This window comes from Crocuta crocuta, unplaced genomic scaffold (assembly GCF_008692635.1).
Source record: "Crocuta crocuta isolate KB4526 unplaced genomic scaffold, BGI_CrCroc_1.0 scaffold111, whole genome shotgun sequence".
Classification (NCBI taxonomy): Eukaryota; Metazoa; Chordata; class Mammalia; order Carnivora; family Hyaenidae; genus Crocuta; species Crocuta crocuta.
The window spans coordinates 2,475,346-2,498,386 of NW_027527611.1; the positions used below are offsets into that span (position 1 = coordinate 2,475,346).

The 23,041-nt window shown below is 44.6% G+C and overlaps 1 long non-coding RNA gene across 2 annotated transcripts; it reads right to left on the reverse strand.

Annotated features, from left to right (window-relative positions):
• Window positions 1-12,527: 12,527 nt before the first annotated feature.
• On the reverse strand, window positions 12,528-16,518 carry LOC144238100 (uncharacterized). 2 transcript variants are annotated; one of them, XR_013337020.1, is made up of 3 exons: window positions 16,190-16,518; window positions 14,402-14,776; window positions 12,528-13,005 (listed from the first exon to the last, which is right to left on the reverse strand). It is a non-coding gene; the product is annotated as an uncharacterized LOC144238100 (long non-coding RNA). The 2 variants fall into 2 exon arrangements; XR_013337015.1 differs by having other exon boundaries at window positions 14,402-14,780.
• Window positions 16,519-23,041: the final 6,523 nt, after the last annotated feature.

Consider the following 23,041-nt stretch of genomic DNA (forward strand, 5'->3'; position numbering starts at 1 on the left):
GTTACACAACATTGGTTGAAATTACTAAACAATATTTTTGTTACAAAAATAACACTTTAGGCAAGTATTGAAAAAGAATCAACATATCAATTATTATCTATATTAACAACCATACATTGTACCTCACTGTGTGAGTCCATGAATTAAGCTCAATGTCATTGCTAAATATATGGGCCCTTCTCAATGTAGCTAAAATGATGCAAAAATTGTATAACTGACCTTTTTAACAAAGCTCTTCTGAACTTTTTCTTGGAAATGTAGAATAAAGAATAGCTTCAAAGGAGGTTGCACTTGAAATCCAAAGTATATTAAATCACACATTCTGCTTTATTTTCTGAAATCTACAGCCTTTATGACTCTCACAAACTGTATTTTTCAATGACTTCCCTTATCTGCTCACCCTGAAGCATCCCCTCACAAGAAAGCGCTCCCTTATTAGAGCCCCATAAGGGAAACATTTTTGCACATTCTGAAATTCTTATTTCCAATATGGCAACCTGGACAGCAAAACAGACACAGTCATGGGAGGGCGTCCGCCTAGACGCTAACCATGACTCTGCTATCATCTCTCCGAGTAAACCTTGTCAATGTCCCCCCTCCCCGCCCTGTACGTGACACAGATGAATTAAACAGTTTCTGATATTCTCTGTAGCTCAGAAGTTATGGTTGCTTTCAATCTCCCAAAACCTGGAAAGGGAGATATAGAAGTGGTACTTAATCAAAATACTGACTTCTATTGGTATTGATGGAGAAAGAGTTAAATATGGAATTGCATTGAGAATGTTCATTCAGCCCCAGAAACGCAAGCTTTTTAGAGATGACTACTTTTCCACTAATTTCTTCCCCTTCAGGTGAGCTTAGGATATACCCAAGCTGGAGACCACACATTGTAGTCTGTATGGCAACTGGGTGTGGGCATGTGACAAAGGTCTCATCAGCGGAGCTGGAAGAGAAGATTGACCACTGTCTCTGGGTTAGACTGTTGTGCCCGAATCGCGAGTCCCCAGAGACCTCCAAGGAGCCGGCACCGATGCAAGTTCAAAAGGGTCTTTATTACAAGCTCGAGCAGGGGCTCACCTGTCTACTGGCACAGCAGTGGCAAAGTGGAGCCCCGAACAGTGGCGAGCAGGGTTTTTATGGGGGAAGGGCGGGGGTGTTACCGTGCACACGGTGTGTACGTTTTGCATCATTACATAAGCACCAATAATAATTGTACAGCACCCATAGTAACCGCATAGTAACAGTTTTGACCATTCAGTATCTGCTAGGTGTCTGTTAGGTTTGGTGGGACCCAATCATGACCTTTGAGAGTCTTTTAAAATGACCAGTTATGAGATGGGCTCAGAGAATCTACCTGGGGCTCCTGCAAGCGGTGATTGATTGGCAAGTTTGTACAAAGTAACTACCTGCAGCTCCCAGCCCTGACCTGTCTCCAAGACCACAGAATGTTACCCATTTCTTTTGATTGGCAGGTCCGAGGGCGGTCCGAGGGTGGCTTCAGCTGAGGCTTTTCCTGGAACTGGGACTGTGTGCAGCCTGAGGTTGTTTCTAATGGAGGACTGAACTTCAGGCCCCTCAAGACCACTAGAAGGAATGTACCTACCTGTCCCACCATTTCTTCCTTTCTACTGAGGGGTAGTTGGTGAGAATTTTTCAGGGCAGCTACCTTGAATGCAGTGAAGAGAATCTGAAGCCTGCATATCCTTCATTTGGACCTTGCCTTGAAAAAAAAAATCTGTATCTTTTAAGCAACTGAGTATTGATTTTTTTCTTGTTTTACATCAGTTGAGCTGCTATGCTAATACATGCACTCACAAGGAAAAATGATAATAGAAAGGTTTACAGGTTCTAATCAAAATTCAGTATTCAATTGTAGTAATTTATTATCTGATGGCTATCTATCTATGGATCTATCATCTATCTATTCCTTTTATGAACAGAATAGACTAAAGCTAATGCGAACATAATTAACAGAATGCCCTAGAAAGCACGGGGATTCTGGATGAATGCTGAAGGTATGCCAGACTCCATGAGGATTTCGCTACATATTCCTATGAGCCTGTGATTTACAACCCTGAGAACAATGGCCTAGCAGATACAGCTGCAGCCAGAATCCTCACTGGCACGAAACCACAGGGCCTCAGTGCTGTCGCTTCCACGTTGGAAACTCGAAAACACTCATTGTCCTCTTGCTGTGATAAGGGTGAAATGAACTCGCATCTGGTAACGTGACCTGGAAATTGTTATCTCAGAGCAGGGCTGCTCAGGTGTGCAGGAGTCACCTGGAGGGCTTGCTGAGGCCGCGCTGTTACACTTGATCGCTCTGAGGCGGGCCTGAGATCTTGCGTTCCCAATCCCTCCTTCTCCCTGCTTTGGTTTTAGTGCGTTAACCCTTTCTAGCTTCTTTTTTTTTTTTTTTTTTTTAAATATTTTTATTTACTTCTAGGAGAGAGAGAGAGAGAGCATGAGCAGGGGAGGGTCAGAGAGAGAGGGAGGTATAGACTCTGAAATAGGCTCCAGGCTCCGAGCTGGCAGTCAGCACAGAGCCCGACGCGGGGCTCGAACCCACGAACCGCGAGATCATGACCTAAGCAAAAGTCGGACGCTCAACCGACTAAGCCACCCAGGCGCCCCAACCCTTTCTAGCTTCTTAAGCTGGAAGGTTAGGTTATTGATTTTAGGTCTTTCTTAGTTTTAATATTGTTTGTAGTTATACAAACAGCACTGCACTTGTGTTTATAATTGTTATATCTACCTTTTTAGCGTTATACAATTTCCATCTGTGTCCACAGTATTTGTTTTTGTCTGAAAGTCTGGTCTAAGGTGGTTGGTATTAACACAATTCTCTCCAGTTCCTTCTAAGTTCCCATTTGTCCTGTATCTTTTCCATCTTAGTCTTTCCACCTATCTGCGCTTGAAACTAAAATGTCTCTTGTCCACAGCTTCTAGCTGAATCATGGTTTTGTTGTTGTTGTTGTTGATGTTGTTGTGTTGCTGTTGTTACTGTTTTTTATCCATCTGTGTATTTCTGTCTTTCGCAGACATCTTTAGTCCATTTGCATTGGATGTAATTACTGATAGCTGGGCTTATGTTTGCCATTTCGCTGCTTGTGTTTTGTATGTTCCCTACCATAACGGCTCCTCTGCTCGTCCATCATGGCTCTCTTTGCGCCAAGTTTACTTTTCTCTGGTATGCTAATGTAATATCTTTATTTTTCTTTTAGTATATTTTTGAGTTATATTTCTTACTGGTCCCTTTTGGTTTATGACTCACATTTTACTCTTTTCCAGATTTTTTTTTTTTAATAAAGTAGTCTCTCTGGCCAAAGTGGGGCTTGAACGTATGACCCCAAGATCAAGAGTTGCATGCTTTACTAACTGAGCCAGCCGGGCATCCCTATACCCAACATTCTAATTTATAACAATTCAGTGTGGATTAATACCAAATAAATTTCAGTAATATACACACACTACTGCCATATCACCCACCTTCCCTTGTGGCATTATTATCACACAAATTATGTGCTATATGCATAGGATTGCCATTTTATAACTACTTTTTATGCAATATTTCAAATCAAATAGGAAGAAAAAAATTTATAAAGAAAAAAATACATTTGCAATGCTTTTGATCTTTATCTATATTACCTTTACTAGTGTTCTTTATTTGTTCATCTGGACTTGAATTGCTGTCTAGTGTCCTTTTAGTTTTTTCCGAAGGGCTGTCTTAAGTGTTCCTTGGAGGCAGATATTCCAGTGACAAATTCTCTCAGTTTTGGTTGATCTGGTAATGGCTTTATACCCCCTTTATTTATAAAGAGCTGTTGTGCTGGATATAGAATTCTCGGTTGACTGGTGTTTTTGTTTGAGTTCTCTGACTATGTCACTCCACCGCCTCCTGGCTCCCACAGTTTCTGGTGAGAAATCAGCTACTAATCTTTGGAATACCCCTTATACATAAGGACTTGCTGCTTCAAATACTTTTTATGTGTGTTGACAATTCGATGATGATGTGTCTAGATGTGGACTTCCTCAAGTTTATCCACCTAGTGGTCAGTAGGCTTCCTACGGGTAAGACTCATGTGTTTCTGGTTGTTGTTTTTTTTAATTGGGAAACGTTGACCTTTTCTTCAAATATTTGTTCTGCCTCTTTCTCTCCCTCTCTCCTCTTTTTCTGGAACTTCTGTTGTGCTTATGTTGGTACATCTGATGTCACACAGGCCTCTGAGACTCTATTCATTTCTTGTCTCGTTCTTTTATTTTTCTCCTGTTCCACAGACTAGACCATCTCCACTCACTCATCTTCCAGTTCACCTTTTTTTCTTCCACCTGCTCAAATTTGCTGTCGAGATCTTCCAGTGAACTTTTCATGAATTTTTCATAGTCAATCCTATGCGTAAAGCACATAACTTATGTTATAGTAATGCCACAAAGGAAGGTGGGGGATATGGCAGTAGTGTGTGTATACTACTGAGATTTATTTGCTATTAATCCACACTGGGCTTCTTTGAATGCCATTTTTACAGATTATTTTTCGTTCTGTAAACACTGCACTTACTTTGCATGTCTCATAATCTTCTGTGGGGAACTGGACATTTTAAATAATATAACATAGCAACTCAAGAAGTTAGATTCACCTCCCTCCCCGGGGCTTGTTATTCTTCCTATTAGGTTAGTGGATGTCTGAGCTAGTTCTGTAAAGTCTGCATTCTTTGTTGTATGTGAGCCCTAAGGCTCTTCTTGGGTGGCTAATGATGGGGCAGCTCTCCTCACACAGCTGGAATGATACACACCCCCAGGCTGTACCACACAGCCCTGAGTGCACGTTGGGCATGCCTTCAACACTCAGCGTTCAAGTCAGAACTTTTCAAAGTTCCTATGGACATTGCATTCCCTGGCTTTTTCTTTCAAGTCCTAGGTTGAGCTTATTTCTTGCTCCCAACGCTCACCTCAGTGTCTGGCAGCTCCAGTGTTAAACAGTTGGGGCTGACTGTTTTGAGCAACACCCAAGAGGAAAAGGCGGTTCACACTGGGTGATCATCAGGTTGGGCCAAGTAACTGACAGGCCTTGAGAGTGGGCTGTTCAGAGACTAGTGGACAAGTCAGATAATGGCGATGCTCTGAGAATGGGGCTTTAAAAGAGCTTCCGCTGTGATACTACTTTCCTAGAGACAGCTTGGGTTCTGATTCTCCTCGTGGCTGCAGAATGCATATTCTCAGGGATACCACGGAGCTGGGGTGGGGGCAGGGATAGAGTAGGTTAAACTACGACAAAACTCGGGTTTTAGAGAGATTCAGCTGCTCTTGAATAAACGCTCCTCAGAGTAATGTAAGCCTTTGGTTCGTCTGCTTGTTTTCTCAAGTGTTGCCAGTATTCTCCATTCTTTTCTGGAAAGGAAAATGCTCATAGGCCCTTCCTCAGCCATTCCCAATGACATCTTTTAACAAGTAAAATGTGCATATCCCTGTTCAGCTTTCAAAATCAGCAGTTTCAGATACGAAAAGAAAATATCATTTAACATAGGTACATACATTTGAACACAAATATAAGGGATGTGAAAATAAAAGACAGATTTTTCTCCTCATAAGACATACAAATTAGCACCTTCCTTCACGACTCTATTATTTTGGAAAGTAACTACACTCTGGCAGCATAGTTACCCAGGTTATGTTTCCGGGAAACACCTCTCTGCTATGAGTCAGATTTCACATTTGAATATTTTAGGATTGCATTCTACCCACGTGTTTAAACTTCCACCAAGGAAGTCATAAATAAATGCAGATAACATACCCTCGTTGAGAAATTGCATTTTAAATCTAGAATGACGCCATCTTCTACTTAACCTGAACATCTTACTTTCCCCAACAACTCGCCCCTTGTGTCGTTCCATATACCTTTCTGAGAGCAGTTACTTTCTAAAAAGGGAAGACGATGTCACTTCCAATTTCACAGTCACATTACAGCTTCAAGTCACTTCCCAACAATGGCAATATTTGGACAATAGAGGCATCACTTTGAGATACTTGAACCTGATCCTACACTCCCGAATTTTGTTAGTTCCCCTATTACATCCACCTTATTTTCTAAATTCCTCTGCATCTACATTCTAAAATAATTCTCTTATGATGTGCTGACATAGTTTGAGATTTTATATTGTGTTCAATTTAAATAGTTCATATTCCCTGGAACCACTTTTAGCCGCATGGCACTCATTGTCCTTCTTATCAGCAAGCTGCAGACTTGGTCCCAATGTTCCTGTTGAAAATTATATTCTCTGGTTGAGAAATATTCTATCTCCTTTAGAAATTTAGAGGATACCTGTGAGGTCTGAGGCTTTCTTTCTTTTTTTTTTTTTAACTCTAAAATATCTTCGTTGTTTTGGTCCCCGCTGGACATCATGAAATTTCAATTACAGCCTAGAACTATATTTTTTACTTCTTTATACTCCTCTGTTAAAGAATGACCATTTAACATAATTCTTTACTATTGTCTTTTTACAATTTAGTTCATATTTCTATATCACCATATCAGATATATAAAATAATTTGACTCTCCTCTGCTTTAAAGTACATCTAAAGGATTTCAAGAAAGGCAAATGCATTTAACTATGAAGCCATATAGGAATTTCCACATTTGCAGACTAGGTGAAATATAGTGCCAATCAGACTCACTGAAAGTAGGTTACCGAGTTTTCATGCAAACAATTTATTATACCCTCTCCTCTTCTGTAATTTCCACTTTTCACACCTCCTTGGATACGGATGGTTTAAATTAGGTTTTAGTCAGACTCCAATCTATCCCGGCTTTGAAAGAGAGTAAGAGATAAATGATAAAGAGAACCCATTTTTGCACGACATTCACACACTCCAACTCCGAAAGCTGTGTCTTTGCCTTCAGTCTCTAGAGCCAGACTTCCTAAAAAACGTCACCAGCCTGCATCTTCATGCATTCTTTGCCCATAGTTATGACCAAACTGAAGTCTGGCTCTCTCTCCACCACTCCACAGAACTCGCTTTCACGAAGATCCTCATTTATTTCCCTTAACTTGCTCCAACTTTCTTAAGGCAATTCCCTCCCCGGGCATCTTGACAACGTACTTTCTGGCTTCCTGTGCTTCTCGGATCACTTTGACTTCACCTGCTTGGCAAAACTCCCTTCTGTTGACTGTGTATTAAGGATTTACATGATCAGCGGTGTGCCCAGTTTCTCCTTATGGCCTCCTCATTTTCAGTGAAAAATCCCAGTTAACTCAATGCCTTCTGTCACTATGTATTGAAGACAGAAACAAAGGCAATCTTGGAAGCCCAGATCCCTGGCCAGCGTGCCCACTGCCACTTGGGTGTCCCATAGGCTTGCATGTCTCATGCTTAAATTGTAGAAAATTAGATGTCATTTCCTTTCCAAACCTGATTGACTTTCCCTTACCATGTTAGTTTCAGTAACTATCACCTCACTCCCCAATACTTTATGGTAATATCTTGGGTAACTATTTTATTTTCTTTCTCTGCTTTAACACACACTTAACCAACCACCAAGACTTGCTTTATATTAGCTCTAAAAAGCTCCTGAATTAATCCATGTCTCATCCTTACTTCCATTTCCTACTTCACGCCCCTTTCTTTTCTTGATTAGATTACCACCAGTCTCTTACCTGCTCTCCACTTATTTACGGCTTTTTTCAACACAGTAATTAATAGAAAGCATTGTTTTAAACATCTGAACATGTCAGCCTCTTCATACCATTTAAGGAATTTGTAATTATCTTCCACATGTGAAAAGATTTAACCTCAATTTTTAGGCCTACCCAACTTTGCTTCCTTTTTCTTTCTTTTCGAGTGATTTTGAAATTCTTCCCTGGTTGGGAGTCCAGCTGCCATGTCTTTTCACAGTTCCTTGGTCCTCTTGGATTGTTTCCTATGCCTGCAGATGCATTCCCCTCTTACCCTTATTCATTTGCTTAAGTTTCAACTTAGTCTTTAGTTTAGATGCTACTTCCTCCAGTAAGGTCCCCTTGAGCCCTAACATCTGGGTTTGATACGTCCATGTCAGTAAGTACATTTTGTTATAAGCAACAGATGCTCCTGGAATCATTTACAAAGTGGAGAAATGGGCCCAAGGTCATTACGCTCCAGGACAAAGGTCCCAGCCAACACCACAGAAGTGCCCCGATGAAGACGCTGACTGCCACCACTGTAGCTGCTGTCTTGGAAACCAGGCGCCCTACTCTGTGGGGCTCTTACAGATTTAACTTTACTGCTATCACTGCCCCTACTCGCTCACACTTCAGACCTAGGCCAGGACCTTCCTCTGCAACTGCTCCTCCATCTGAATGTGGGAGGTCACTGCCACTCTCCATGTTGGCATCATGAATTCAGCAGAGAGCGTCCTTCTCGGGGTGCACCCTTCCAACCTTATAATAATAGTTCCTTATAATAATTGTTCTGATTAACAGAACCTGAAATAAAGGCTCGAGTCCTTAAGGTTCTACCTGGGGCAATTGGGTCTCATAAAGCTGAAAATTCTACCCAAATCTTAAGGGTGCTCAAAGGCTTCTGGTCAACCAGAAAACATGCTTGATATTCACTATAACTGACACTTTTCCTCTCAAAGCACTGTATTCATTGTCTTGTAATCTCCCATTTACTTCCCTGTTCTTCGCATTGCTTGGTAAACCCAATGAGATCAAGGACCGGGACCACCATATTCACTGCATGAGCCACATTCTGCCCCCCCCCCCCTTCAGTCTTGCGGGAGACCATGGAGAACTCATGCAGAGGAGAAAAAGTGTGCATCTGCTGAACAGTCATGCTCAGAAGGGCTGTTTCCTCACACTGCTCTGGGACAGAGAGGAAGGAAAGGCAACACATTCCCGTTTCTTATGGTCTTTTAGTCTATAAACTGGGCCATGGGAATGGCCCATAGTGACCCCAACCTGCACCCTCTCTTCAAGCAGAGAAGTTGTCTGCGGTGAAGAGCATAGGAAAGCCCAGCCATGCCTTGTAGAAAACTGTCCCCATGAAAATGTGACACCAGGAGAATGGGCAGCCCCCCTTCCCAGAAGAGCAGACCCGCACCACTTAGCCTCCTCAGGGTCAGTGAGGCATTGGTCTTCGCCATGTACTCAGGTATTGTTTCAAATTACCAGTTGTCAGCAACATTACCCATATTATTAAATGTGTGGTTTTATAAAATCGATCATCAAGAAAGATAAAACGATCTATTTACCTTTCACCAAGACTCAAAAATGAGAGCTAATCCTCAAAGTGTCCACCCCATTTTGGTGGATAGCAACATCTTACCATGCACAGGTCACTAAGTTACACCAAGATGTTTAAATTATTTTTTAATGTTTACTTGTTTTTGAGAGAGAGAGAGAGAGCAGGGGAGGGGCAGAGAGAGGGAGAGACACAGAACTGCAAGTGGGCTCCAGGCTCCATGCTGTCAGCACAGAGCCCAGTGCAGGGCTCGAACTCACGAACTGTGAGATCATGACCTGAGCTGAAGTCAGAGGCCTAACGGGCTGAGCCACCCAGGCGTCCTAGAAGATGTTTAAGAAGTTACTCATTTCTGGCTCGTATGCTGCCCATCTACTGAAACATGTCCTTCCGAAGCGTCTTGGTACCCTCCTCACTGCCACAAAACTCATTGAAAGTTTTCTCTTTCATATGCTAACGAGCCCTCTGCTGTGCTGGTGTTATCTATGGATGTACTACTTCCTTTTTTCCCCATTACCTGCTTTTATCTTGAGTCAGGTACACAACTCTTCCTGTCTCTCTAGGCATTGTGGTTCTTTCCAAACTGCTGGACTTTGTTTTTGCCCATCATTTACAATCGATGTACTTGAACATATCACTGATGTTCATAATTTTTAGCAGTGATCACTACCACTCTTCACCCTGTGTTCACTGTGTTCTCTGTAGGCCTGGACACTGAAGGGCGGGGTCACATGTGCTGGGCTTCTCTACCAGAACGATTCACAGGTCCCCAACCCCAGTATGTTCATAAATGCGCCCTTCCATTTTCTGCTCATAAGCCTCCTCGGCCTCGTCCCAATCGCCTCTTTGCTGGTGAGCGCGACTGTTGAGTATGGCACTCAGTAATTCAATGTGATTTTGCTAAAACACACATACGTCTGCTATTTCGCTGAATAAAACAATCCAATGGCTGCCTGTTGCTTATAAAAAACATCACGAGTGTCTCTGCTTGGTCTGTTGATTAGGATTATAGTGAGTTGTAAGAAATAGCCAACTGTAACGTGAGATTTTTCTTTCTTGCAGAGGTCTGTAGAGAGGAGCCCACTTTGGGTGAAGACGGCATCCCGTGGTCAAGGATGCTGGCCTCTTGTGTTTGGTCTATCATACGTGACTTTACCGTCAGAGATGCTCCCTCCGGCAGGGGCCTCACCTCCAGCCCAGGCTGCAGGAAGACCTGAAGCAGAGAATGGAATATTCTCCTCCATTAAAGAGACTTCCGGGAGAGGCGCCAACCCCTCTTGTATGTCCCCTTCACCGGAAATTGGTTCCGTGGGCTGACATAGAAGAAGGGCTTCAAAGGTCAGATTCATCGTGACCTCTGCAAACATCTGAAGTCCTCTTCCTCTGGAAGGAGGGGAGAGTGGATGCCGCGGACATCTAGCGAACTTGGACGCAGTCCCCACACTTTGGCCACAGCACCCGTCCCTGTGAACAAATAGTTCGGGTTCTGCCCCCAAAAGGAACACTTGTGCCCTCAAAGAAGGACCCCTGAAAGTCTCCTAGGTCGTTACACACAGATGACCCGGGGTCTCGGTGACACGCTCCTCTGACCTCCTCCCGGCTGGCTGTGGCTGCCACTGGAGTAAAAACCAGAATCTCAGCCACCGAGTTCGTGCGTCCCAGCCGTGTGTGGGGTCTGCAGCCGCCACCTCTCGTTGCGGACACGAAGCCACAGGAGGCGGAGCCGACACCGTGGACCTGCGCTCCAGGCAGCGCCCGCCCGATACCTGCGGGGACCCCAGGTAGACACGCAGGGCGGCTGGTGCGGTAAGCTGTCATGCCCCCTGTCCCCCTGCCCTACACACACGCACACGCGCGCGCGCACACACACGCACATGCACACACACGCGCGCACGCACACACACACGCAGGCACCTGCTCGGCCCGCCCGCCCCGCGCCATCTGCGAGCCTGGGGGACACCCGGGAGGACCTCCGCGGCACAGCGGACCAGGTCGGACCCGCAGCCCCAGGGTGAGGCCTTCACCCCGGGGGTCCCGGCGACCACGCGCCTCTCCCACCTGCTGCAGGGCCTCGTCCTCACGCGCAGGAGGGAAGGCGCTGCTCCGAGGGGTTGCAGGCCTTTCCCGGGCACGGTCCTGGGGCGCCGGGCCGGGGGCCTCCGAGGCCCTAACCCCCTGCTGGGGCCGCCCCCGCCGCGGCCCTGGGGCCCTGGCCTTGAGGCCCTGTCCNCGGCTAGCCCTGAGGCTCTGAAGGCACTTCTGGGGGATTGCAGTCCACTAGTAGTAGCTTGGAAAGCAGCACTCTCAGATTCCTCCCTCCCCGGAGTGTGGGGATGCCTCCTCCTTCAGCCCCCCTGGCCTGCACTTCTGAATGTGGCTTTACTCCTGAAATGTCAAGACGTTTTCCAGTTAATAATTCTGTGTGGGAGCTTCATAAACATGGTTTTCCTTTAATTTAATCTTTGTGTATCCGAACTGAATTATTTATTTTGTACTTTATTTTAGGAACAGTAATTTTCCTGTCCTCTGTGAAGCAACTTTTGACCTTTTTTTATACGTGCTCTAATTTATTTGGCTTTTCTTCTGCCTTCTCTGCCCTTGCCCCAAAGTCTTACTATTTATTAATAATTCAGTCATCAGCTGTATTTATTATGCTGTTATGCTTTTTTCTAATTTACTTAGGAGTTCTATAATGATGCTGTTTTGATCTTATTTCCTTAGCTTCGTGTTCTCACATTTCAGTAGTTAAATTTTCTCATTTTTTTGTAGTTTCTGTTTTCCTAAATGAAATTCTTTTATTTTAGTCTCTAAAATAAATCAGAGAGATTTTTTTTTTCCCCTCATGGGTTATGTTTTGGCTAGACTGGATTTTCTGGGATTTGCTACGATCTTTCATTACCTTTTAATTACATCATTTTTCATATGTGCTGTAGCACTTAAAAACAAACATCTATAGTACGGAATATTATTCACGGCTAAAAAGAAATGAGCTATCAGGCCACGAAGAGACATGCAAGAACTTTAAAAGCACAGTACTAAGTGAAAGAAGCCAGTGGGAAAAGGCTGCCTGGTGTACGATCACAGCTATGTGACATTCCGGAAAATGTAAAACATGGAGAGAGTAAAGTATCAGCAATTGGCAGGGATTCGGGAGGAGGGGAGGATGAATAGATGAAATGCAAAGCATTTTCAGGGCACCGAAATTACTCAATGATGGAGACACGTCCTTAGACTTTTGTCAAACCCCCAGAATGTACACCACCAGAGTGACCGTGATGTGAACGATGGGCACTAGTTAATAACGCTGTATCGATGCTGGCTAAAAGATTTACTGTTACCCGAGCTGCCGGCCCACCTCTTCTGCGCGGGGGCCACCCCATTTCATTACCCTGCCCCGCAGCTCCCGTGCCTCGGGTTTTCTGCGGACAGCAGCAGGAGACAAGCCGAGATTGAGGCCTAGTAAGAACCTTAAACAAGCCCACGGGGAGTTCTGGAATGGCGACGACCTTCAGAATCTTCCTGTAGCTGCATAATACCCCAGCCTCTGTCTGTCCACGCTGAGGAGGAGCAGGTACGAACTGCTGGGGGACAGGAGGTGGCCTTGGGAGAGGTGGGTGGGGAAGCTGAGGCCATGTCGAGGGGCCCGAAACTGAAAGTCATCTCTGCCGGTACCGCCAGCACCAGCCACCAAGTCCTCATGGACCAGAAGTCCAGGTGGAATATCACAGGTTGGACCACGTCGTGTTCTTTGAAGGAAGGTTGAAGGAAGGAAGGAAGGGTTGAGGAAGGCTAGGAAAAAGAAAGGGACAATATAAGTCATTTCCAAAACTGTGAAGATCAGTCATGTAGCAGGAAATGGCATTTTTCTATGAATGTATAAGTATATCTCAAGTTTTAGATCTAGAAAATACAATTCTAAACCAAAGAGGGCGTGCGTCAGGATCACAGCACAGATCAGCCGCTTGACAAAGTCCCGTTACGTGAACAGTGAACGTCAAGGTCAGTCGGATATTGGACGTCAGCCCATGTCCGGCCCCTGGGATCACGGTGTCCATTTTTCTGGTTTCACGTTCCCACGGGTCCTGAGCTCTATTCCTTCTGGGATCCTGTCCTCTACATAGCAGTGGATAAGGATTTATATAAGTAAGTAAAAATGTGCCCCTTATTCCTCCTTTCCACTGAATTAAGGCAAGTTCCAGGTCTTTTATTGTTCCTTGAGCAACATCAAATATTTCTTGCCATGTTTCTTACCCAGCCATTAATACTCTTATCGCAAACATGCCTGGAGGCAATGTCGAATCCCCCTGCAATTAAATCTCTCTCTGTGTGAATTTTTTTGCTTCTGCCTGCTTTGTTTTGACATGTATATTTCCCTTTGGGAGCCATATTCAAGAAAAACTAGAAAATCCTAGGTTTAAAAATATTGCCTCAAGTCCCTTGTACAATGCTGCCTGCTTTTCACTCTATACCCAAAGATAAATTTATAATGTTCTTAATGGTTGTCATTGGACTCTGGTATTCTTGAAAGAAAGCATTGAGCCATACATCTAAAATATTTGCACCATATTTTTCTGTTTGTAAGTCGCTAGTCATTCTAAGGAAATGGATAAACCAGTCACTCCTTATTTGTGTCTAGTGAAATACTTGGGAGCCACCTACAAAATGGCAGGCGTTGTTTCCAAGAAGAGCTTGCGTTTCACAGTATAGGCAACGGTATTTTAAGACTGCAGGATTATTGATCATTTACTTCTTAAATTTTGAGCAAAAGAAACATTATTTTGAATTTTTTACATGTAAGACATTTTCCCTAAATATTGCCAAACTGTAACTTTATGTCTTTAAGTAGTCTTATTGCAGGATCTATCAGGAGAAAAAACAGAGCAGAAAGTCTTGTCCTAGAATGAAGCAAGACCCTACTGTGGAAATGCCACTAAATATGGCATATTGGAATCACGGCAGACTTAAGACGAGTTGTGAGGTAGTGTACTAAAAACTACAAAGTCTCAGCTCCCCAAAAGTAGCACATAAAAGGTTCACTGGGCTTTACAAACTAAATTTGGCTTTGTAAATATAATTAAGGCATATTTTTTGGAACATGGTATTCCACACGCCCATCTCCCCCACACCTGCACCGCATACTCTTTATCCAGTAAGAATATATTTACGTGTTTAGACTTTTCTTTACCTGTTGGTTTCTGGGGAAAATGACACACGGATGTTTACATCTTCAGCACGGTGTGTTCTTTGTCACAGAGAAATTTCCTGGAGAACTTAATGCAGATGAACTACATTTCTGAGGTATTGCTTTTCTCGTATCATCAGGAAATTCAGAGAACAGAGATTTCAATTTTTTCCCCCAGTAAGAACAGATCTTGTCTCACTTGAATGCTGTAATCTTAAACTTTGCAACATCCCATGATGATTTAAAGCAGTTATGTTGTTAGTTGAGGGAGTGTTTGTGTCTTTCAAGTGCTCACCCCGGTTAAATGTATCCCCTAACGATTTAAATTCTTGAGCTCTCTCATATGTGTCAAGTGCATTCTCTGGGACTTGTACCAATCTAGCTACAAGAAAAGGGACAATGATTGACAATCAGATTACTTCGAGTTAGACACAGAAAAAATCTACCCATTTTCTTGCTCTAATATGTTCATTTCCTTGATGATGACACCAAGGCTTGGATATGTTGTGAATCTTCATAATTCACACACAGCGCAGGCACAACATAGAATGTGTGTTGGCAAAGTCATTGGCTCTAGGCAAGGGGAATGCTATGCTCAATAACTTCTTCTGGGTAACCGCAGTGCACAGGCCTGTAGCAGCGTTCACGTTCAGAGACTTCAAGCATCTTTATGCTTCCTTATTACGTTGGGAGCACATAGTGATGAGGTGACAAATGAAGTCCTAACTAAAGTCTGTCTATGACATGCCCACTCAGTCCATAGACCCGCCCGATGGCCAAGCCCACAGTTCTTAAATGAATAGAGTTTGCATGTCTGAATCTGTCACCTTTCACATCTTGGGGCCTTACCTAGTGGCTTAGAGGCTGTCGTATACAAATTCCCAAGTGGAAGCCTCAAAACTGTCCCCCACCCTGTGTGACCAAGACTTAACATCAGCAGCAATAGCCCATCTGTGAGGATTAAGAGCCACTCTTACCAAGGGAAAGGGCACAAAGGGGGTACCTGTCATATCCCCATTTCAATTGCTGGCCAGTGTCCTGCACAGTGTATGTGGGCCTCGGAAGACCAGAAAAGGCTTCTACACACTTCACCAGGCCCGAGTGCCTGATGCCCTCTCCCCTTACCAGAGTGAGCGAGTACCGATTGTCTGGTGAAGGTGGAAATCAGAACACACTCATATCCACATGGATAAAACAACACTGTGCATGTAGAGCTTTGCCCCAGCCTAGGTTAAATATCCCACCTCGGCCATCAGGTCCTCCAGAGAGACCCGAATTGTCAGAACATTCTGCTGATATCCCACTAATCCACTAAATGGGTGGCATCATGCTAATAAGTCATTTAGTCGTGCTGGAGACAGACATGTTCCATAGAGTGGACGTCAGGTCTACGCACATTCAGAGTCCTGCCATGTAAGTAAAATACTTAGATGTCCAGTGGGTAGGGCAAGGCTGGGACACATTAAATTTAAGGGAGAAAGTGTCAAATTGCACACCTGTCCGAATAAGGCACAACGGTGCCTATGATGGCTACCTCTGTGCGCCAGCTCGAGAGGGCTAGCACGGCCAGCTGTTTGGTCAAACGCCAGTCTAGATGCTGCTAGGAGGGTATATTTTAGGTATGATTAACAGAATCAGTAAACTGAGTATCTTCTATTATGTGGTTGGGCCTCATCCAGTCAGTCGGAGGTCTTAGGACTAAGGTCTTTTTGGATTTTCCAAAGAGGAGGGAATCCTGCCACAAGATGGCAACAAGGATTCTGACTCAGTTTCTGAAGATTCCCGACTCACCCAGTGTCTCGTAGGCCAGGTTGTGGAAGCAGCGTGCACACTCGAGAATATTGCTTCAGCTCAGAGGGGAGCCGACTCCGAAGGTGGTCACTTTGAGGAGGCTCAGAGCAGGAAGGAGCCTGCTGCAGTCCCGGGCTAAGATTTAAGCTACAGGGCCCCCGGGCCACCAGAGCTGGCACGTTCTAGTTTCAGAGATGTTAGTGATGAGAAAAGACGTGAGCCCCACTGCGCTCTCAGGATTCTGGAGCAAGGTCAGGCCGTCTTCTGTGAAAAATTGTATGTCTTTTGTGAAACGATTCCCAACATGCCACTGGGTCCTGGGAGGGACAGAGCTCCTCTCCCGGGGGTAACAAGTGGCCATGAAGTCACAACCGCCCTCTATGACCTAGGCTATCATGTAACCACTGAGTCACCAATTTGGGTGGCTCAGAAGATAGATTAAGCAGAATCGCAGGACACTGGCAAGTGTCACACACAGATAAGCAGACCCACAAGTCACCCACCACTAATGGCACCCCCCACCTGTCAGCACACACCTGGATGGCTGGTCCTTATGACAAGCCAGCACAGGAGGAGGAGGAAGCTTGAGCTGGGTTTCCGGATGGGTCAGCTCAGTCTGCAGATGTGACTCCGAAATGACTGTCAGTTCAGAAATGAGGGACGGCTCGGCCCCTAGGAGGTATTAAGTAAGAGAGAGAGGCACGGAGCCATTGCTCTAAGCAGTGCACCCAGTCCATCCACACATGTGGAAACAGAAGTAGCCTGAGGTTGGTGTGTGATCAGCGTTGAGTGCTTTAACTGTCACATCAGGAGACTAGAAGGGGAACGACACCGGCAAGTCTCGGTGTAGGTCCACCTCGGGGTGGACACCGAGGGCAGAGACCTTTGCGATGCGTGGTGTCTGCCACAGAATGTAGCCACTAGACAACAAGGTGGACAGAACTGCTTGGTTGACGACATGTAGCCTTCATCACTGGCCACCCCAGTGCTAGCCTGATGGCCACACGATGTGCATGGGCTGCGCCTAGCAGAGGTCACGTGGCTACTCTAACTATCGCGTCCCTTGCTTTCCAGTAACGGGGACAATCCTAGGGAGCATTTCTTTAGGAGACGACCCAGCCGCTTGATGACAAGCAGATGAAATCAACCCCCTTTTATATTAGAAGGAGCAGTGGTCCAACCTGAACACACATTCTGAAGGTAGACTTACCTTTCTTACCTACAGGGGTTTACTCACCTCCACCATCCTAGCATTAACTCAATGAGGACCCGTTTTCCAGCAGAAGAGTGGCGAGTGGGTCCGGTACGGAGCATCCACTGTTCAATTCTGAATCGGCGCAGACACAGCGGGCCTGTGGAAGCACTGGGGGACCTGGTCACACCACAGGTGATTCTGCCCTTTATAAGGGTGTACAGATTTTGCTGTTGTGTCTCCAACAGGAAGATTCCACGAGTCTGGGACAACACACATTTTTTGGGGGGAGATTCTCTTATTGGCATCTCCAGTGACCCACTTAGGGAGTCTCACCTCCTGTCCCTGAGACTCTGGCTTTTGTAGATTTGGAGGTCTTCACTCCCAAAGACAGAACGCTTCCTGCAGAGGCCCCTACGGAGAAATTTCACCTCAGGTTCTACGCCGATAGAGCCGCGGGCACAAAGAACTGCTATTCCAGCAGGAGCCATAATGAGGCCACAGGAAGATAAGGCGGTGCTGTCACAGAGAGGCAGAGGGCACACTTGGACGCGTCTTGGTACCTGATGTCCAACATTTGATGGTGAACGAATACTTAGCAGCCTCCATGTCCGCAGCTCATAGCTCTGAGGGATGAGAGTCTGGGTCAGGCTTACAAGCCAAGAACAAGGTGCTGGTGGACGGCGGGGACCCGACCATGGATGGTGTAGGTGGGAGATGAGGACTACCCGCTTGGCCGCCAAATCAGCCTCACTGCTGGGGCTGCTGTGTGCCCCCTAAACCCACTCCCCTGCGTTCCTCCCAGGAAGAGACTTCCTGGAGTCTCACGGGGGGCTGGGGGCTTCTGTCAGAACAAGCAGGGCTTTCCTCAAGGGGTACAAAGGCCGCTATCTGTGCCACTCACACCCCCAGGGATAAAGGAATTGTTCCCCGGTATCGGCAGTGCTTTCTGGCAGACGCCCCTTCAGCCATCCCCCCAGGTGAAAATAAGCACCTGTCCCCAGACCGTGGTCCTGCCTGAAGCTCCCGTGTGCCCCGAATGGCCAGCGGGGACCTGAGGACCCGGCTGAGCTGGCCTAGCCTGGGCCGCCGCCGAAGGGGCGTGTGCGCTGACCCCTCGGCCATGGTCAGCCTGCACAGCGTCCTGGCTTCCTTGCAGCCCTGCACCCGCTCTGCCTCCCTGTGCATGGACCCAAACTCACACTGATAGACATCTGTCCAGCAGCCTCTATGTCAGAGGCCGGGACTTCAAACTCTGATTGATTGATTGATTTTTTAACGTGTGGGTTTTCTTCCCCTAAGATAGATAAATTCCAAAATAAGGTAGGGAGACTCCCATAGAAAAAGAAAAAAATAGTTTAATACCCTTTCTTGTTTCACACTGTAGCCTATTTCAATCCACTCTGTTTCTGCTAGGGTCACGCAAGATTTTTGCCAAGGTGGGATTCCGAGTTGATCAGTATTAAAAGTGATAATACATTTTTTCTTCTTTGTTGTCACATCCTTCTTACTACGAAAGCAGCACTGGAGTTCTGAAGCACTTGTTTAGGGGCCAGATAGTGTTCACTCCGATACAAATACATGCCAAGCTACTCTCCGAAAAAGTTGTTAGAAAACTATATGTCCAAGCAGTAAGAAATCCAGCAGTTTCCAACGATGATAAATGATAAATCGGTGAAAACCAGATGCTCTGTAATATATATTCACAAGTAAATCTAAAAGTACAAGTAAACTTTGAGCCCCTCTCTGAAAAGTTGTTTTCAAAAAGTTGTGTTAAGAGATGCGGTAACTAATGATCAGATGGGCATAGTGATCTGTAGTCCTTTTGCACTTTAATAAAACTGGCCATTTAAATGGAAATGTATCAAAGGAGACCATTCATACAGCTTTTCACTTCTATATATTTTTTTTCAAATAATATATCTCATTTATAACACCACATCCCCAAAACCCCCTGTGAAAATTAGAAGTAGAAGAGTGACTCCATTAATGATGAGCTCTGTCTCGTAAGGCCTCTCAGGGTAAGTAAAATAATGGTAGGAATAGAAGACGAACAGGCTTGATGAAATCTCCCTTATAACCCTGGAGCTCTAGTCTTGCAACATTTTGACAAAAAGTAATTACTTCTTTTATTTTGCCCAAGGGCTAGATTCTAACAACAACAAAAACAAAAAACAAAAATCACAGAATGCATGTTGAGTTAAATGTGTAAATGGATGGGAAGGCATTACTACCAAACAGTCATATAAACTGAAACCGAGATTAATTGCTTACTTATATGCTAAAATGAAGAATAAAGAGAAGTGTTTTCTTTCCATCTAAATTGCTACTTTAAATTATAGCAAACATGCCCAAACATTATGTTGTTTTAAGAATTATGAATAATTCAGTTTGACTCACAATGATTAAAGATCTGAAATGAAAAAGAGAGAAGGTATATTTGCTGATAAGTAGATTTTTATTGCAGCAAATGTTATTGTCTGAAATAAAACTGTACCCCGTACGCAGGATTTCCAGTTCAGGAGCTGATGGAAAAATTCTAACTTCTGATTACAGATAGGGTTTGTTTAGGGATCTGGCTCAGGATTTTATGAAAAATTCTGACTTCTGATCGCAACTAGGTTTGTTCAGGGATCTGGCACACACGGGCTGTCCCAATGGCCAGTAGCTTTACTGAGATAGAGAGAGAAGCACCGTCCTTTCAAACAGAAGTGTGGGGAGAAGAAACGTGTTTCACTCTGCTTGCTTTAGTCAACACCAATGTCAGAAATGATCGGGAGTTCACACCTACATACCGGTCAGCTTTACTGGGACCCAAAAATGGGACACGTGGATAATTTCATCCATTAAGAGTCTAGGATCTTGGATTTTAGAAGAAAGACTCTCTGGGCCCAGATACGGCTTCTAGAAACTGAGTGGAGACAGATAGGAGAGCTCTGACGAATGATCATTGGGGTATGTCACCATGTTGAAACAGAGAAGATGAGTTGGATCCATGAAAACTTACTGAAGAAAAACATATGCAGGAAGGAGAAAATCAGGCATAGGTGTGTTTTCCAGAAAGCTAAGTTTGGGCAGAGTATGAGGAAGGAGATCTTTGGAGGTGGCCACATGTTGACGTAATATTGATGGAAGGTCAGCAGAGGAAAGAACAGGCGACCTTTGCAACAGAAGGAACGATGCCTGCAGATGATTCACGTCACTGGCTATAAATGTCTGCGTGGTGGGGGTGGGAATGAAAGTGCAACTGGAGAAGCACCAAGACAAAACAGAAGCTGAACACACAGGGATGGGGTTCAGTCTTGAGGATTTTTGTTGAATATGAATGTTTGGAGACAGCCCGGTCAGTTGTAGAAGTGAATGGTTCCCATAGACAAAGGAAAACTAAAGATGAGAAAAGTGAGCAATTTCCGGAAGAATCCAGAGGAGGTGAAAGAGCACAGGACCCTGTGGGGAAAAAATAAAGGGGAGAAAAGTAGCAACAGTTGATCACAAGGAGGGGGGAGACTGTGTGTAGACTAGAAGATTTCATTTCAATGAAAACTTAAGAAAGTATCCTTTTCTAGTAAACACAGAAGCATAGTCAACTTGTGAGAGTGAAGAGGAGGAAACGGAGTGAAATGCCTTTGTTTTAAACAATGTAGGACTTCATATGAGGATCAGGGTAAATTGATGGGCAAAATTAACGTGGTGGCCATGCAGTGCTAGAAGCCCAAGTGAAGTATGCGGTTTTCTGGATGTTCTCAGCATGCCATCTCAGTCTACATGCTCAGAAACACATGTGTGTATTCTTTCTGCAGCCAAGTGTGCCTTCTGTTCACGTGTACCTTCGGGATAGAGAAAGGGGTTAAGGAAGGTCTCCTTACATAAATAAGTGCAAAATTATACATGTTTATACACATACATCTCACAGTGTTTTCCACAAAGGAGTTAATTCTATGCAGCCTATTTGAAATCGGTCTTGTAGGGACTCAGAAATATATCCTGACTCTATTTCCACCCGATGTAAAGAAATAAAGAGTTGCCACGTTATTTTACAGAGCTGCCTTATATTCTGTTATATGTATGTAGCCAATTTCGTGCTAACAGTACCTCTTTATTTCTAACTTTTCCTATTACTAAAATTATAAAATATCTGTAAGTATTTTGTCCATATATCAGATTTTTTTCTCTCACATTAGGTTTCAGGAAATGGAGTTATTGCCTCAAAGCGTTTGGATGCTTTTGTTTGTAAATAAACATTCTCTAAACTTAAAACAAAAACCCCCAACCAAAGCCTGGGCCCTGTAGCCAAAAGCAAATGACATGGGAATCTTAGAAAAGTAGACGACTGTACAACAGTGGCCGTACTCCAGCCAAAGACCACAGAGAAAAATCTGTGTCCCGGTCCGCCCACGCCCGTGGGGACCACGCAGAACGCACTGCATGCTGTTGAATCTGCTGCTAGGAAGCCCCACGCTCCCACCGGACCAGTGTCATAGGAGGCCAGAGGGAGGGGGGCGTTCCATCCTGGGCAGCCTGAGCGGGACGCCCAGCCCCACAGTGTCGGTGGAGAGCAGATGGCCTTGCAGCCCTCCCGGCGGTGACAAGAAGCCACACCCTTCTCACTGAAATGGCTCCATGGGGACTCAGTATTTTCATCAATGCCAGCAGCAACACCTGCCCTGCAGCGTCCGTGTCAGAGGGGAGCACCTGGGTGGCTGAAAACCCCAAGCACACCCAGCGGCAGTGAGGCACACTTGCTGGCTGTCACTGGGGGAGCCAGGTGGAGTGTCAAGTGTCCCGTCTCCCCGGCCAGTGATGAAGTGGTGTCCTCGATTCCCCTGCAGAGCAGTGTCAGGGAAACCCACTGAAACAGAAGATCCTCGTAGGGCCCAGAGCTTCCTCACAAAATTTTTCAAGGTCCAAGATGCAACTAGACATCTTTATACTAAAATGCAGAAAAACCTTAACCTGAATAATTAGAAAAGACAATTAATAGATGAACCACCACGGTGAGAGAGATGTTAGAACTCCCTAACAAAGATGTCAAAGCAATCATGAAACAATGCTATTATAAACAAATGCTATTATATAAACACTTGAAATAAAGAAAAATAGAAAACTGCAGCAAAGAAACAGAAAGTCTCAGCAAAGAAATGTGAAAATGAACCAACTGGAAAATGTAGAGGTGGAAAATAGAGTAATCAAAGGAAAAAGCTTGGTGGATGAGCTCCACATCAGAACTGAAGGGACAGAGGAAAGAATTGGTGAACAGGAACATAGAAAAATAGAAACCACCTAATTTGAACAACAGAGAGAAAACAGACTTCAAAAAATCCGAAATAAAACAAAACAAAACAAAAAGAAAGGAACGAACAAACAAAAACCCCCAAGCTAATAGAACAGAGCCTCACGACTATGTGAGACTATAAAAAAAGATCTAATATTTATGTCACTGTAGTTCTGGAAGGACAGGAAATAGAAGATGGGCTTTAAAATAATGGCCGAAAACTCCTCAATTTTGACAAGGTACATAAGTGTACAGACTCCAGAGCTGTGCACGCCCCAAGCAGGATAAATCCATGCCAAGACATCATGACTCAATTTCTGAAAGCTAAAGAAAAATTTAAAATCTTGAAAGCAATCACGGAAAAATCATGTCTTTCCTGTAGGTGAAA